General features: G+C 47.9%; 1 protein-coding gene across 4 annotated transcripts in view; it reads right to left on the bottom strand.

Moving 5' to 3' along the window:
• Positions 1 to 15255, bottom strand: part of STON1 (stonin 1) — a 51215-nt gene that overhangs the window by 25630 nt on the left and 10330 nt on the right. The window contains exon 1 of one of the 4 annotated variants that reach the window (XM_045445987.1): positions 8562 to 8841. The exons of 2 other annotated variants lie outside the window; for them this stretch is intronic. The gene's annotated coding sequence lies outside the window, so the exon portion shown is untranslated. Of the gene's footprint in view, positions 1 to 262; positions 740 to 8561; positions 8842 to 15255 lie in introns of those variants that run through there. One more of the 4 variants, XM_045445986.1, reaches the window with a different exon arrangement.

The raw sequence follows: 15255 nt of genomic DNA, 5'->3' as shown, positions 1-15255 counted from the left end.
AAAAAGCCACCCCGCCCTTAGCGATGAACAGTATTTCAGACTTGCTGCCCAACAAATACACTCGGGTGCCACCCTGTCTTCTAGGACCGGGCCATCTTGGTATATATTGAATTCCCCAAACTTCATGTAACTCCCTGCCTCGTCCTTCCATACCACCCCACCCCGCCCCCTACTCTGGAGGATCTACTCCTGCTGTTCTTCACAGATTTCCTTTGCTTTTCTTCAGAAACCATTCAAATAAAGTGTAAATATGAAGTTCTACCTTTTCCTGCAGATTATCACAATCAGATTGGACGCATTCGGCTCTTGAATCAGCATCCCTGTTCATCTGCCGCTGAAGACTGTCCTCCCTTGTGGAGAACAACACCCTCTCAGATGGTCCCTAGGATCTGGCTTTTCTGTAGCTGCCAGATCCTGGGGGAGGATGGACATTGAAGAAGTGTTCAGCTCAGGAAAGCATCACAAGTGCCTAGCAGTAACCTCCTGGAATTAGCTCCACCCGACTGTCGTTGTCAGGCTGACTCCTACTCAAGCCTCAACACATCTGGACCCTCAGCAATGCCCCTGCCTTTGTAAAAGGCTGGATTTAGTCCTTTTATGCCTATGCCTCTTTTGCTCCACAACAATGCTGCCTAATCTAGAGAAAGAATGTCTTCATGTCAGTATCTGTGTGGTTTCATTGGCTGTCCCCCCAAAGAAGGAATTGTCTGACTCTCCCAGTGCTGGATTCCTCAATTGCAACACTGGAGCTAGGCTGGGGCAGCATTCGCAAAGCCTCCCTGTGATTGTTTGGTTGGAGGTCTGCAATCTAGTTACCCTCCTTACTATTCTGGGATGCGTATCCCAGAAACAAAGCCAAAGACAAGGACAGCCCAGTGTGCAAAATGCATCCATGAAGGTTTGCTAAGACAGTGTTTAAAATATCATTCCTGTAGAATTTTTCCCTTTAAAAGGAGAACCAAACTTTTCAAACAGAAATGAATCATAAGGCAACACAAAAACCCTATGTGAAGTGAAAACGCTTGCAGAGCACACCCTCACCTTAGATCACAGAAGTGCCCGCTGCATGTACTGCCTGTATTATTACCACAGATGTTCTGCAGCCCATCATATTTAATCACAAACATGTGTGGTATTTAGTTCAGCTATGTGACAGGAAATACCATTTGTAAAATACTAACCCACAGCAAAACCTACCCGTGCCTTTGAATATTATCTGTGCTGGTTCCAGCTCAGCTCCCCAGCGCCACTCCCCATCCCCCCCCACGCCCCCGCCCTGTGGATTTAACCTCCACTTCTCCAGGATGAATCTGGGTCCTGGCCGTTTTTTTTAACCTTGTTTTAATAATCTTCTCATTTCCTAAATCTGGAGAGTAGTATAAACAGATAGTAACCCAAACTAACTAGTCCCAGGAGACGGTCTTTATGTGAACAAAGAAAAAATTTTGGGCTGGGTGGGCCATTCTGATTTCAGAATGTTATTCTCACCGTGACACTTTTTTATATTTATTTAGTTACTTTGAGATGGGGGGAGGGGCAGAGAGAGGGGCGGGGAGAGAGAGAATCCCAAGCAGGCTCTGCACTGTCAGCACAGAGCCTGATGTGGGGCTCAAACTCATGAACCATGAGATCATGACCTGAGTGGAAATCAAGAATTGGGTGCTTTACTAACCGAGCCACCCAAGCGCCCCTCACCATGACACTTTTATGGAATACGTACACCACATCCATATCACTGCCATAAATGCTATGGAATTTACTAAGCAGAGACCTCTGAGCCTCACTTTCTTTATCTGTGAAATGGTGATATTTGCCTCATATGTAAATTGCCACGTTATGGGTACTTGGTACATATAGTTTTCCTTTCTCTTTGTCTTTCTCCTTTCTGTTTTCCCTGTCTCCCATTCTAGCCTTCCTTTCTCTAGTCAGGAAGAAAGAAAAAAGCCCAGACTCTGCAGTTTGCTTTAGCATCAGGTCAACTTGTTACAAATCCTTTTCTAGAACTAGGTGTCCATTCTGTCTGGCACATGACTATGCCTCTATCCTGCTCTCCAGATGTGATCTGTTCCTTAGTCCCTTGTGCTTGAATCCCTGCTCAGGGTTTCTCCTTAAAGACGGAATCTCTCAAAACAGAAAGAAGTTAACAGGCTTGGGGAAAAGACCCATGGTCAAATGTGTTTGAGAAACCTTGGTTAAGCAAGGGTTTACATGTCTCTTCATGGCATTCCTTCCCAGAGCCTTCAGAAGCTAACCTTCTTATGGACTCCAGGATGGGATAATAGGAAGCCATCCTCAAAGACCCACATGGATGGTTTGCCTCAGAACATTCTGGAATGTGCTTTTTTTTTTTTTTTAAGGTTTATTTACTTTTGAGAGAGAGAGAGAGAGACAGCAAGAGCAGGGGAGGGGGAGAGAGAGAGAGACAGAGGATCCAAAGCAGGCTCTGTGCTGACAGCAGAGAGCCCTACATGAGGCTCAAACCCACAAACTGTGAGATAATGACCTGAGCCGAAGTCAGACGCTTAACCGACTGAGCCAGCAAGGCTCATGGAACATGCTCTTCTAAGAATAAAGTGTCTGGGGCTAGGAAACACACAGTCCACCTTTAATTCCTGATGCCCTGGCCTTTTCATTCTGTTGCCACCACCGTCTCTGCTATGACTATGAAGATTGGCTCCAGGCCCAGACAGCTTCTCTAGTTTAGCAGAGTCTCAGCATCACTCTCAGAACAAGCAAACCCCAGGTTCTTCCCCCGGGACACCAGCAGTTCTCATGGAAGGACATACCCCTTTTGCTTACCCAGACAGGAGACCAAAGAGCTTCCAGATAGGCCATGACTGGAGTGAACTCTTGCCTTTGACCTCAGCAAGCATATGAGAGTTTGATCCCCAGGTCATCCTCTGGCATTGAGGGTGGCATCTGGCAGCTCTCTTCACTGGCAGCACTAAAGCCTCCCACCCCAGGTCCTGGCCTCTTCCAGCCAAGGCAGGGAACCCACCCGGGTCTCAGACCCTCTATGGGAATCAGGCTCTGGAATGCTGCATGATGCCCAGGGCACACTCCACCCCTGGAACCATGGAGCCTCAGCCTGTCTCTCCCCAACCCCACGAAGCCCCAGCCCAAGGTCATCTTCCCTTCACGGGCCTCTGGGACCCTCCTCAGTCTCCTACTACAGAGGGTCCAGGAGGGAACAGTGTGGGGCTACGGGCCAGGGCCAACCTCTCATCTGCCCCTTTAGTGAGTGGCACTGAACCCTTGGACTATTCTCTTAGGGAAGAGTGAGCACCCAGCACATTCCACAGCCAAGTCTTGTCCAAAGTGTGAAGGAAGGAAACTACCTCAATCAGAGTCTTCTTGGTGGTAGACACAGTGCTGGGACTCATGGTCTCAACCAGCCATCTGCCTGCCCTAAAGGTCTGTTCTCTGTCCTTAGGACCTGTAGGTGTTAAATGGGGACCTCTTGAGCCACAATTAAGAGGAGCTCCTTGTGCATGGCCTCCTGCCCTCTAGTCGCAGCAAGAGCTCAACCCACAAAGGCAGAAGAGCATGGAGGTCTAGGGGACAGACTCTCACACCCAAGTCACCTGGCCTCTCATCTCACTTCCTCTACTTACTATCCCTGACACATGTTGCTTAACATTCTCAGGGTCCTCATCTATAAACTGAAAATGAATCACACCTACTTCCCAAGTTCTAAATAAGTTAATGCCAAATTAATAAGTAAAATGCTGTATCATAGGCACTCAAAAAATAGTAGCACAGTGCTTACAAGTGAGGAGTTCTTGAGTCAGCACTGACCATTGCTAGCAGCCCCAGGCCGAGCAGCAGGCTGGGCCAGGCCCGCAGGTGCCACTGATGAGGGCCCAGGGCTTCCTGCCTAGTCCTAAACTGGTTCTCCCACTCTATGGCAAGAGAAAACCAAGGTGCAAGCCCAGCGTGTACTGAGCTGTGAAATAAAAAGCATAACTTAAGTAAGTCAGCACAGCACCTGGAGATGGCAAAAGTAATCACAAAAAAGACTGATCAAAAACGATGTAGGGCTTTTCTACGTGTGGCTGACAGTTGTAAGGTGAAACCCTGGGACCACACTCATCACCCATACCGGAGACTCAGCATGGCTGTGTCCCAGCGATCTTCCACTGGCATGACTCAACTCCGCAGGGGACAGTTGGCAGTGTTTGGGGACATTTAGTTGTCACAACCAGGGGCAGTGGGCACTACTGACATCGAGTGGGTAGGGGGCAGGGATGCTGCTTAACATCCTACCATGCACAGCACAGCCTCCACAACGAAAAATTACCTGGCCTAAAATGTCAATAGCACTGGGGCACCTGGGTGGCTCATTCGGGTAAGTGTCCAACTCTTGTCAGCTCAGGTCATGATCTCACAGTTTGTGAGTTCAAGCCCCACACAGGCTCTGTGCTAATGGTGCAGAGCCTGCTTGGGATTCTGTCTCTCCTTCTCTCTGCGCTTCCCCCACTTGTGCTCGCTCTCTCTCAAAACAATTAAAAAAAAAAAAAAAAAAAAGTCAATAGCACCAAGGTTGAGAACCCCTGCTCCTTGTTGAGAAGGCCAGTGAGCTGAGTATGCCAAGCAGGATATCTGCCCTTCTGCATCTGTCTACTTTGTAGATAATCCATTGGAAGCTGAAGTTGGGCAATGTGCCTGAGGTGACACAACCAGAAAAAGGTGCTGTCAGAATCAAACCCTGTCTGAGCCCCAAATCTCACACCCTTTCCACTACACCACACTGATTACCAGGGCAGTAGTCACAACAGGAGAGAGGGCAGATAAAGTTTTTATATAGAAGACTTGCCAGGATTTGGACACCAAAGTGATCTCAAAAAAACACAGGAAAAGGGGGAATCTGGCACTTAGAAAAGTAGAGACAGAGGAGAGGCAGCAAGAGGGGCAGGTCTGAGGTACATCCAAGTGGAAATATCTAGCAAGGAGCTAGAAACACAAGACAGTACTTGGAGAGAAAACCAGAGGCTACACATGTAGAGCTGGGTCTCTTTCTAGGCTAGGTGAGAGCAGAATGCAGGAGAAAACAGGGGAGGCCGCATGGCATCCAAAGCTGAGGACTGGTCACTTTATAGGAGGAGGGGAAAAAAGGGAGAAAGGGAGACACACCCAAGAGGTCAAGGTAAAACCTGGAGGTGAAAGGATCCCTAAGGCAGGAAAGAATGTCCTCATGAGGCCTTGAAGAGCAGCAGAGGGCAGGGAAAACAGAGGTGAGAGACATCTGGGTTTAGTGACAGGGTCTGTAGGGATGGGGTGGGAGCAATTTCACCAGTGGGTGGGGGTGAGGCCAGGCTGCCAGTCTGGAAGCAAAGGGAATACAGATGCTGGGGCCCACAGGCAGAGGCTGCGGTTGGCGGTCCATGTCTTGGCCACCTCAATCCCCCAGCCCCCAGTTCCTGGTTTGGGAAGCTCTGGGGCTGCGTTGTTTCCTGGGTGCACTGGTTTCTGGCAGCCCTAGCAAAAGCCCCCCTTTTCAAACCCTACCTACACTCCAGTCTCAGGAGCACAAAAAGGCCCCAGGGCTTCCCACTCTCCAAAAAATCCAGCCCACCCCTGGCCAGGAGAAGGAGGCAGACAAGTGAGCCTTCGAGCCTTCGTGCAGGCGAGGGCCAACAAACAAGGCCTGCTTTCAAGGCTGCCTTCTGGTATTTATGTTCCTGTGGGCTCTCCAGTGGGAAGAGCTAGGCACTCAAGAGGAGGAAATGAGAAAGGGCATTATCTCCTCAGGGGCCCCCAGGGCTGGGCGGGGGTGCAGGACGCTGTGGTTACTGGATGGTGGTTCCCGGGTTTCAACTCTGCATTCTCAAAGGAAACCTTGAAAAAGATGTGGGATAAAGTCTGCATTCTCAAAGGAAACCTTGAAAAAGATGTGGGATAAAGTCAGCTGAAGGGGCCTGGCTCAGATCACACGTCTTAAACATGCAAATCTCCTCCTTACCCTCTTCTCTGCAGGCCGAAGGGCCCTCCTGAAGATAAGCAGAAAGTCCTGGAAGTTTAAAGAACTCTCTGGATCCAGGATCTCTCTCTGGACTTAAATATTGGGGGTGGGGGACAAAATCAACCACTTTGCTATGAAACCTGGTCAAGTAATTTATCTTAATTACCATGTAATTATTTTTAGTGTTTTCAGAAGAAGCTGCAGCTAAATGGCCCAGAAAGGATATTTAATGCTTTAGAATGTGATTCCCTCCCACACACTAATCATGCTGCGTTCAGATTGGAATGGTCTGAGAAGTTAAGGACCATCACATGCTGGGAGAGACCCAGGACCTTCATCCTTGGATGCTGGGGCTCTTCTGCCGCATGTTCTGGTACAAATTCTTGTACCCCCAACCCCTGCGCATTCACTCAGCAAATAGTGTCTTCCAAGTGCTGGGTCCTGGGTGAAACACCATGCAGACAACAGAAACCAGTATGACCTGATTCCTGTGGTGGGGAAAGAAGGGTTTAGAAGTTAGGTTGTGTGTGAATCCTGGCCCCACCACTGACCAGCTGTGTGACAGGGGCAAGTTACTTTAATTCCCCAGGTGTGAAAAAAAGCATAATCATAGTTAACTTTTACTGTTTGTTATGGGCTGAATTGTGCCCCGCAATTCAGCCCTAATGCCTAGTACTTCAGAATGTGACTGTGGTTAGATAAGGGCCTCTAAAGAGTTGTTTCAGTGAAAATGAGACTGTTAGGGTAGTCCCTGAGCCAATCTGACTGGTGTCCCTATAAGAAGTGAGGACATACAGACACCAGAGAGGAAGACACAGAGAAAATGCCACGTAAGGACACAGCCAAGGAGAGAGGTCTCAGAAGAAACCAAACCTGCCAGCACCTTGATCTTAGGTCTCCAGCTTCCAGAACTGTGAGAAATGTATTTCTGTTGTTTAAACCACAGACGCTGTGGTTTTCTGACATGGTAGCTACAGCAAACAGAGACAGGGTTCTTGAGACACTAAATAAAGTAACACCTATAAGATGGCAGGTGCATAAATAGAGGCTGTTCTCACTAGATTCCTGCCCCCAAGCTGCTTATAACCTGGTAAGAAAGACCAGAGGTAACAACAAATGAAAGAATGTGCTCACTCTCCCGCACTAAAGCATACTGGGAGGTTGGGAGAGGACAGCCCTGGCTCAGAGGCAGGCAGGCTCTCTGGGGAGGGGACACATGCTTGGGCAGAGACACGGGGCAGCAGATGAGGCATCAGTGACCATACCCTCTTGCCCATGTTTCTGTGCATGTGGGTTACACGCCAGTTAATACCAGCAAAGGGGACTGTCTCCTGCCTGGCTTCATCCATGAAACCCAGTTGTGCACAGGCTGACTGCTGCTACGGCAGGTCTCCCCTCCGTAGCTGCCCAAACTGGACCACAAGCCCCAGAGACGAACGACATCAGAAGTAATCCAGGCTGTGTGCAAGCCTCACATCGAATGCATTTTGGCTTATCTGTGGCCAGTCCTGAGCCGTTGCTGACCACCAAGCTCACCTGGAAATGCCCGAATCACTGTGAATACACAGGCAGGAACCACTGACTTACAGAGAACCAAAGCACATTTGCTTCAATCCTCACCATTCCCGGCAATTCAATGAATGTACATGTATAAATATGTAACTTGAACAATTCTAAGATTTTAAAAATCACTCATGAAAGTCCTATTTACAAACTAAGTATACAAGATCAACCTTTCACTTGGGCTCTTGGTCTCAAATGCAGATATCACACACCAAAATAATATTTGTGCCTCTCAGGCTACAGGGAGTGCACACAAAATATTTGTGAACTTTATTGCATTTTGAAGGCCACTAAAGGTTTTAACAAAGAATTTTGCACTTATAGCAAAGTCTGATTAGAAACGTGTAAGTAGGGGGGCACCTGGGTGGCTCAGTCAGTTAAGCGACTGTGGTTCAGATCATGATCTCACAGTTTGTGGGTTTGAGCCCCGCATTGGGCTCTGTGCTGATAGCTCGGAGCCTGGAGCCTGCTTCGGATTCTGTGTCGCCCTCTTTCTTCGCCCCTCCCCTGCTCATGCTCTGTCTCTCTCTCTCAAAAATAAATAAACATTTAAAAACATATATTTAAAAACAAAAAGAAACATGTAAGTAGGTATAAATGAGCAGATTTGCCCACTGACATTCTCAGTGATGGGCATTAGCTTATATTTAAACTTACACATCACAGGGTGCCTGGCTGGCTCAGTCAGAAGAGCATATGACTCTTGAACTCGGGGTTGTGAGTTTGGCCTTATTTTGGGTGTAGAGATTATTTAAATAAATATATAAACTTAAAAAAAAAATCTTATGGGGCGCCTGGGTGGCTCAGTCAGTTGAGCCTCTGACTTCGACTCAGGCCATGATCTCACAGTTCATGAGTTTGAGCCCCATGTTGGGTTCTGCACTGATAGCTCAGAGCCTGGAGCATGCTTCAGATTCTGTGTTTCCCTCTCTCTGTCCCCCCCCCCCCCCACCACCACTTGTGATGCCTCTCTCTCTCTCTCTCTCAAAAACAAATAAACATTAAAAAATAATAATAACTTAGTAACTCTACATACCAACCAGGGTGTTTGAATGGCCTCCTTCTTCTAGACTCTGAATCTCCATGTAAATGAGTAACTCCCAGTGTCCTCTCAGAACACCCAGGTGCCTGTGCATATTTCTGCTCAGTGATGTCCATGAGCTCCAGACAGCACAGCAAGGGGCTCACCCAGCTCTAAGGTGCAGGCCGACCTCCATGGACATGCCCAGGGCCTCTCTCGCCATAGCCCTCTCTCCACCAGACCTTCTACTATTGCTCACAGCACAAAAATGTGCCTCTGGGTGAGGTCCCCACAGCTGTTTGCCCAGCCTGGAAGCCAGGAGGCCAGTGTTTAGGAGGTTTTGTTCCAGCTCTGCTTCATCTTGTCTCTGTAAGTTAGAACAAGTCATTGCTAGCAACTGGTTTCAAAAAGTCCTAACAATTTATGAAGATTCAAACTCTACCAATCTGTGAAGATGAATTCTCCTGAAAAAGAGGTCGTACAGAGAAGTGTGTGACTCCCTGAAGACCCATTCCTATCCAATCTCTTTAGGACTCCTGCAACCATGCTTCAGGATGAAAGTTTTCTAATGGTGGTCACAACAGTATCTCCCATCTAATGCTCTTCTTTTTTGTTTTTAATTTTTTTTTCAACGTTTATTTATTTTTGGGACAGAGAGAGACAGAGCATGAACGGGGGAGGGGCAGAGAGAGAGGGAGACACAGAATTGGAAACAGGCTCCAGGCTCTGAGCCATCAGCCCAGAGCCTGACGTGGGGCTCGAACTCACGGACCGCGAGATCGTGACCTGGCTGAAGTCGGACGCTTAACCGACTGCGCCACCCAGGCGCCCCAATCTAATGCTCTTCTAAAAGGCCATGGAGCAGAGAAGCTCTATTTCCCCTTCCCTTGAAGGTGGGCCTGTCACTGCTCCCACCAATACAGTGTGGCAGAAGTAACACTGTGGCAATTCTAGGCATAGGCCTGAGCTGCCCCAGAAGCTGCCCCTCCTGCTCTGTGGGAGCGCTCAGCCACCACATAAGAAGCCCAGGCTACGTGGGGGAGCCACACTGAGGCGCCATCTTGGACATCCAGCCACCTTACCTTTCAGTGATTCCAGCCTTGGCTGCCATCTGACTAGAACTATATGAGAGACCCTAAGCCAGAACCACCCAGCTGAGCCCAGTGTACCCACACGACCAGGAGAGATCATGTTAAATTGTGATCTTCAAGCCTCTACATGTTTTTGTGTGGTAAAATACACATAAACATAACATTTACCCTTTTAGCCACTTTCAAGTGTAAAGTCCTGGTATTAAGTACATAGTTGTGCAACCATCACTACCATCCATCTTCAGAACTTTCCATCTTCCCAAATTGAAACGCTGGACTCACTGAACCCTAACTCTGGATGCCCCGCCCCAGCCCCTGGCCACCACCACTCTACTTTCTGCCTCTGTGAAGCTGACTACTCTAAGTACCTCATCTAAGGAATTGTACGATATTTATCCTTTTGTGACTGGCTTATCTCACTTAGTATAATGTCTTCAAGGTTCATCCATGTTGCAATACATGCCAGAATTTTCTTCCTTTTTGAGGCTGAACAATATTCCAGTGCATATGTACACTAGTCTGCCTGTCTGTTCATCCATCAATGAAAACCTCTACACTTTGGAGTGGTTGGGTCGGAGCACTGGCAGGCCTGGTACAGCAGAGCAAGGCCCCGAAGGCAGATGTCAAGAGCTGGGAAGTCTGGCAGAAACACAGAGCACCAGGGCACTAACCCCCAGGGTAGATGACTAAGGAATCCAGGCTGGAATTCCCAATAGCGCTCATCACAGCAAGCTGGTTGCCTCCTGGGGTCTCCATTCTAGGCTGGGCACCACCCCCAGACAGGGACTGGCAGGACCCTGTTCATGCTTGGGTGCCTGCCCTGGCACAGGCTGATAGATCCAATAAACATTTGGTGAATGACTGAAAAATGTACATGACATTGAAGCCAGGTTCTGGGTCATATCAGAGTCTCTTACAGGCTCCCTATAGGGCAAGAACTGTGCCAAGGAAAATGCAGGAAAACAGCTGCTTCTGGCTGGAAATGGAAGGGGGAGGTAGCAGCAGCAGGACAATCTGACAGGGGAAAAACCCACAGCTTCCCTGGGAAGAGCAGGATCTCCACCAAAGTACCACCCTGACCCAGGCAGCGTAGCGAGACTTCTATCTGAAGAGGAGGCCCCTTGGGAAAGGTGTGCTGGGCATCAGCCTGAGCCAACAGGATGAGGTATCTTAGGCACCAGCCCTGCTTAGCATGTCAGCCTCAGTTCCCAGGGCTCAGGGCAGTAGAGCTCTGTGTGTCCATTACAGGAGCAGAAGGGGTTAGAGGAGCTCGGCCCTTTGGCCTGGCACAGGCTATGGTGGGCTGTAAGGGAGACTTGAACTCTGAGCTGAGTCACATATCTGAGCCCTGGGAGCTCTGAGACAATGACCTTCCTTCACTACAGGGGGACCCAGGTTGGTTGTACCATGACCCCTGCCCTCTCACCGGTAACTACTTTGCTGAGGAAAGCCAACATTCTCTTCCTGCTGCACTGCTCCATTTGGTCACATAACTAGGGTGCCCGACACAGGTCAGGATGCACCAGAGCACAGAAGCTAATTCCAAATCTAAGAAGAGGACTCATTTCTGGTTGACTTAAAGAGTAACAACCATACAATGCCCACTTGGGGTTTAACAAAAAGGGCTCATGTTATGTTTCAACTCTGCATTCAGGTTTTCCAGCCTTTAAAGATAAAGCAAAATCCCAAGTAATAATTACAAAGGTGTTTTTCTCTATTTCTCTTCAAAGCATACACCTTGAAGGTTAGAAACTGCTTACATGTGGAAGGCAGTTAGAAGTACCAATAAAAGAGTTCAAGAAACATGGATTTTTGAACTTGGCTCAGCTTCTAAGTAATCGTGGGGCTTTAAGCAAACTAATTACCCTCCTTGGGTCTCAGTTTCATAATGATAAATGAAGGAAAATAGTCTGTACTCCCATGATTTTGTTATGTGCATTAATGAGAATAAGTATATGTGAGATGATATATAGATACACACTTATATACGGGAAGTCCTCATAAGAAAAACTAAACTATAAATATGTTAGAGATTTACTTATGTTCAGTAGGTGCTTGCTGAATAAATGGCAAAAAACCCAAGACAATAACAAGACACATTTGGTGAGAACAGTCCCTCTTCACACTAGGAAATCCCCACTAGTGCATCTACCAGATCTTAGAAGAGCACCTCTCTCCGCAGGAGGCCGAGCCCTTCTCACCCATATCTTAAGAACCAATTCTCAGGGCACCTGGGTGGCTCAGTCGGTTAGGCATCTGACTTCTGCTCAGGTCATGATCTCATGGTTCGTGAGTTTGAGCCCCACACTGGGCTGCTGTCAGCACAGAGCTGACTTTGGATCCTCCGACCCCTCTCCCTGCCCCTCTCCTGCTTGCACTCTCTCTCTCAAAAATAAGTAAACATTAAAAAAAAAAACCCAACTCTCCCAGCCTGCACGCTCCCCTCCCATCTGGTCTTATATTCACCAGCCTGAAATCCAGGGTCAAAGCCTGCCCCAGCCCCCTGGCCCAACTCTCACTCCAGTTCATGACACGAAGCTACATCTTAGGCCAACTTCCAAACTCAGAAGTCTAGGCCTGCACCACGGGTCTCCACTGCCTTTGATAGCAGAGGGAAACAACTTACACCCTCTTCCTGGTTTTCGTGAAGCACAGCCATGTGGAAAATTTGTGGACCAGGAGCTCAGGGCCTCCTCCCTCGACCTCAGACCTGGACTCCACTCATGACCTTCCCCTGCAAAACAAGGCTTGCACAAGTTCTTCTACCTCAAAGGGCTTTGGGGAGCATCATATAAGGTGAAGAACTCAGAAGGTTCTCTGAAAAATATGAAGCACTACAAATTATTTTGCTTTTGTTACTCTTGCTTGTTTACTTCAATATGGTCTCAGATTAAGAGTCGCTACGGGCCTGGGATTGCTCCTCCGGGGGAAAATCTTTTGGTACAATGACCACACACAGAGAGAAAAGCTTGATGCCCTTTGCATTTCCAGTGCTAAGAGCAAATGCAGTATGAGCTCCAGGACAGGGGATGGGACAGAAGTCAGGAAACCAGGTTCCGGGCCTCTTTGGCCCTGCCAATAAATTAAGCGCATCACTTAACCTCTCTGGGCATTTTTCTTCATATGCACAATGGAACTGACAAGCCACCCGCATTCCTATTCACCAGGATGCCAAGAGGGCAAAGAATCTGAAAAGAAAACACTGCACAAATAGAAATGTTGTAGTATTCAGTGGGCTTGGAGTTGAGAAAGAAGAGATGGAAAAGAAAACTAAAGGGGGGAAAGGAACAAATAATAAAGCAAGAAGACATCTGGGGTGAAATGTGAGGCACTTGAGAAGCCCCAGATGGAATGCTATGGAAGTTTCCAGTACAGTTAGTATCCCCCAAGCCCGAGAGTCTGTCTGGATTAGAAGCTCCACCACAGAGACATCTGAAGTTCAACTCCAGCAGAGAAAAGTGGATGGAAGGAAATGAAGTCCATCTACCACCTGCAGTGGCCTGAGACATACCAGAAGCCCAGGCTCGCTGCTGTTTGCTTTTATAGCCCAGCTCAGAGTGAGAAGAGAGATGAGGAATTAATAGGTCCACTACCTACAAAAATTGTGTAATGTCCCCAGAGAGGAGCTGGCCAGGCCACATCCTGGTACATGACGTCCAATCCAGAGTGCTCCACTTTAAGGGGGACAGTCAAAGACTACAGAGTTCCCAAAGGCTGGTCACCAGGATAGTGGGGTGTGCTGAAACCACATCACAGAAGGATGGGCTATAAAATCTGAAAGTGTGTCCCTAAACAAGATTTGTGGAGGACATGAGAAGCAAAGGCTCTCTTAGAATCAGAAAAATACTTGAAACATCGTCTGATCCAACCTTCACAAGAGAGGAATCTCTAACACAACATCTCTGCAGAGGAATTAACCAGCTGCTGCATGAACTCTTCCATTAATGGAGACCATGTCACTTTATGAGGAGTTCATCTCATTATCACTGGGGCACGATTAAACTCTTCTCCCTCCTATTAACCCCAAATTAACCTCCTCCTGGCTTTCATTTGTGCTCTGCAGGGACACAAGCTAAATGTAAACACTTTTTCACCTGCCTACTCTTCACAACACTGAAGACAGCTGGCCTTGATGACGTGCATCGGGTCTTTGCACAGACTTGCCCAGGAGGAGCACACGCCCCTGAAACACATCTCCAGGCCCCTCCAATGCTTCATTCCTGGTCATCTCCAGCCAGCTTTGACCTCAGGCTGCCATGGAACGCTGACTGCTGCCCCTGCCTTGCTCATTGCATGGCATCCTGGCCATGGCCCCTAGTTGTGTTTGCTTTCCAAAGAGGTCTTGGCTTCCTGCCCCTTTGGCCAAACTCTGGTCCATCTCTTTTCTTGGCTCTGCTGCTGTGCCCAGTGCTAACGGCTTATCATGAACATCTCCACAACGAGACCAAAAAATGAGAGTCTCAAATTCATGCCACTTTGTAGAAAGCAGCTGGTTATTTGACTTTAGTCCTTCTAGACTGAATCTAGAATGTTCAATAGACATTAAATATATTTTCTAACACCTCATTTGACAGATGAGGAAATAGAGGTCCAAAGGGATAAAAGGATTCACTCAGGTAACACAGCCAAGAAGATGAACTCTCATCTTTGATTTTTCAGTCCCACATTCCTTCTACTGCAGTTAAGAGGAAGTGGAGTTATCTTATGGCTCTCTTCTCAGTACATTTGGGGTAAATTGTCCATAGTTTGTGTGTATGTGCATTCATTCTCTGACTCAACAGACCTTCGCTAAGCACCTACTAAGTGCTTTGGAAATATTCTCAGTGAGATTTGAAGTAAGCTTCCCATAGGGAACCACATCTTGTTGTGTGTGAACACGTAGTGTGTGTGTATACGAACTAATTAATTCTTTCATGCATGCACACATTTACTCAACAATGATAGCTGAGCACACTTAACACTATACTACACACTGGTACAAGTAAAAATAGTCACAGTCCCTTACCCCAGGGTATTCTCTGTCTAGTACAGACAGTTCTCAAATGTTTTGTTAATGCAGGCTACTATGGGGACCCACAGCCAGGTGCTTAGTTAAGATCGGTGAGAATGATGGCTATGTGTCCGTAATGGATGGTATGCGTATGTCCGTGTGGTGGGGGAGTGATGCTGCCAGGACTGAAAAGGCCTCTGAAAGAGCAGGCTTATGAACTGAATCCTGAAGGCTGATATGAATTGATCAGGCAGAGCAGACTGGAGAGCGGTGAGTGTTTGTGCAAAGGCGGCAGGGGGGTGGGGGGAGGCACAGAAGAGAGCCTGATTCTGCAGGCAGAGGGGCCCAGCTGGAGTCAGGGCCTAGCATGGTGCTGCCATAAAGAGGCAGGTAGGTGAGTAAGGTACAGAAGCCCTTCTGTGTCATGTAAGGAGTTGATTTTATCCTAAAGGCAACGGGATTCAGTGAAAGAATTTAGAGAAAGGAAACAGGATCAGATCAAAATTTCAGAAAGAAAGCTCTTACAGTGGAGGATGGACAGGAAGGCAGTGAGGCCAGGGGCAGGGAAACCTGATAGGAGGCGATAGTTGGAAAGCAGGAGAAAACCAGGGCTGAACCTGATAGCTCC

The sequence above is a fragment of the Leopardus geoffroyi genome, chromosome A3 (genome assembly GCF_018350155.1).
Source record: "Leopardus geoffroyi isolate Oge1 chromosome A3, O.geoffroyi_Oge1_pat1.0, whole genome shotgun sequence".
Lineage (NCBI taxonomy): Eukaryota > Metazoa > Chordata > Mammalia > Carnivora > Felidae > Leopardus > Leopardus geoffroyi.
Note: the sequence above shows the minus strand (reverse complement) of the source record. Positions and strands in the feature narration are given on the sequence as shown.